Source organism: Palaemon carinicauda, unplaced genomic scaffold, assembly GCF_036898095.1.
Source record: "Palaemon carinicauda isolate YSFRI2023 unplaced genomic scaffold, ASM3689809v2 scaffold441, whole genome shotgun sequence".
NCBI classification, from domain to species: domain Eukaryota; kingdom Metazoa; phylum Arthropoda; class Malacostraca; order Decapoda; family Palaemonidae; genus Palaemon; species Palaemon carinicauda.
In genome coordinates this window covers 35,161-37,500 of record NW_027171697.1, presented here as the reverse complement: position 1 = coordinate 37,500, position 2,340 = coordinate 35,161, and the positions used below count along the sequence as shown (strand labels likewise).

The 2,340-nt window shown below is 37.7% G+C and overlaps 1 protein-coding gene across 1 annotated transcript in view; it reads right to left on the bottom strand.

Annotated features, from left to right (window-relative positions):
• Window positions 1–1,129, bottom strand: part of LOC137636913 (kinase D-interacting substrate of 220 kDa-like) — a 71,797-nt gene extending 70,668 nt beyond the window's left edge. Inside the window, exon 1 of the mRNA XM_068369260.1 lies at window positions 643–1,129. The gene's annotated coding sequence lies outside the window, so the exon portion shown is untranslated. The remainder of the gene's footprint in view (window positions 1–642) is intronic.
• Between the last annotated feature and the right edge of the window lie 1,211 nt (window positions 1,130–2,340).

The window sequence follows — 2,340 nt, the reverse complement described above, 5'->3', positions numbered from 1 at the left end:
GCATCCTGCTTTTCCAACTAGGGTTGTAGCTTAGCAAGTAGTGATGATAATAATAATAATAATAATAATAATAATAATAATAATAATGCAGTACTAAAATACCCGTTAAGTAAATTATTAAATAACAAAATTAAATCATCCATTACGTCAGTTTATATTTGTAATAAAAGAAGAAAGTTGGAAATAAATTTTAAAATCTTGTTCGAATCTCTTCGTATAAGACAGTGATAGCAAACCAATGTACAGGAAGTGTTTTAAATTAATCTAATATCAATCGTGACAGAGAGAGAGAGAGAGAGAGAGAGAGAGAGAGAGAGAGAGAAAGAGAGGAGAGAGAGAGCTTACCTCTATATAGGGCATAAGAATTGAAAAGAGACGTAGAAGTTATATAAGAATTCATCTAAAATTGAGGAGAGAGAGAGAGAGAGAGAGAGAGAGAGAGAGAGAGAGAGAGAGAGAGAGAGAGAGAGAGAGAGAGAGAGAGAGAGAGAGAGAGAGAGAGAGCTTACCTCTATATAGGGCATAAGAATTGAAAAGAGACGTAGAAGATATATAAGAAATCATCTAAAATTGAGAGAGAGAGAGAGAGAGAGAGAGAGAGAGAGAGAGAGAGAGAGAGAGAGAGAGAGAGAGTCTACCTACCAATTTCAGCGCGTATTTTCCTTCTCTGTCGATGACACTATTATCCTATTTCGACTTTTATCTTTTTTCTCCTTTTTTTGAAATAAATATTTTACACTTTTTTTTTTTGGTAATCGCTCGATGCCTCCTTCCTTCGGTGCCCCTGGCGGTAGGGTTAAATCCTTCTCAAGGTGGCCTCCTTCGGCAGGGTATAGTCTCTCGTCCTCAGGGATCGCAAGATAGTGCCCCCTTTAGAGGAGTTGAACTCTCCTTCCTCAAAGTCCCTTCAGGTTTTTTTGACGACGCCCTTGCCTTCGTCAGCCTTCTAAAAAAACGGTTCCTCTCCCTCAGGAGAGCTAAACACTAGCCCATAGGATAGTTCCTTTTCCTCCCACAGGATAAGCTAACTACCACCTTCGGGAATAGTTCCTTCTTCTTTCCTTTTCTTCACAGGAGAAACAGAGACACGTGTGATCTCGTTAACCGCTCGGAGAGAACTGGAGTTCTCAGCTGTTTGCACCCGGTAATTGAAGGCGAGCCTCCCGCTTTACGCAATGGGCTGGCGTATCGCGCGTAAGTTACGCGCTTTGAGGCCTCCCGTTAATAGGGACGTTACGTACGTGGTTGGTTCGTGACCGTGTTTATTTACGTACATCAGAGGACTATAATATAATAAATTTGATATGTAAATACGGGTATGGTACGGATATCAGTCGTGCATATGTTGATTGGTACGTAACTGTCTTTTGTCCTTCCTTACGTACTTTTATAAGCACGTAAATAAATGAGATTGAAATTTGGAATTGATTACATAATGAAATGTACGTAATTCTTTACGCATTTGGTACGTTTGCATACGTACGTCAGAGGACTTTAATTTATTGATAAATTGGATATATAAATACTGGTATGGTACACATATCATTCATATATGTGTTAATTAGTATTGTACGTAACTGTCTTTTGTCCTTGCATACGTACTTTGGTGTGCACGTATATAAAGGTAATTAGCTTTATAATGTACTGAAACGTGCGTATATTTACGCATTTGGTACTCTCTCCTAGCTTCTATGTTCCTATAGCCTTCCTTCCTCCAAGAGGCGTGGTTTTAAGCTTCCATTACATTAGAAAAGCTTAAGACGTCCCTTTCCGTCGGCCTCTGGACATACGCAATGCGTAAATAAACACTACTAAATTTCCTTTTTTAAAAATCTACAAAAGATATAAAAAGGGAAAACAGAAGAAGATAAGAAAATTCCAAATCTATTAAAAAACCTCATCCGGAAATTGCTTTTTTCAAAGCTTTACTCTGAATTTGGGTCATTCAGGTCTTTATGACACTGATTTGACACAGGAAGTGATGTCACGTGTCATAAGACACGGCTGGAATGGAGACAATGTTCATTGTTGTGTCGTGTTGAGTCTTTTTTTTTTTTTTACGGTGTCTATCAATGCAATTTGCTCTCTGATGTTTTCTTTAATGAGGGCATTGACTAGCTTTCTCTCTCTCTCTCTCTCTCTCTCTCTCTCTCTCTCTCTCTCTCTCTCTCTCTCTCTCTCTCTCTCTCTGGGGGTCTTCAATGAGTTGCTCAGGAATAAAATATGTTGATACTTTTGTTATAAAACTATTTGTATTTTGGTATTTTATTCGACCCTGGATGGGATGATAATAATAATAATGGTATTATTATTATTATTATTATTATTATTATTATTATT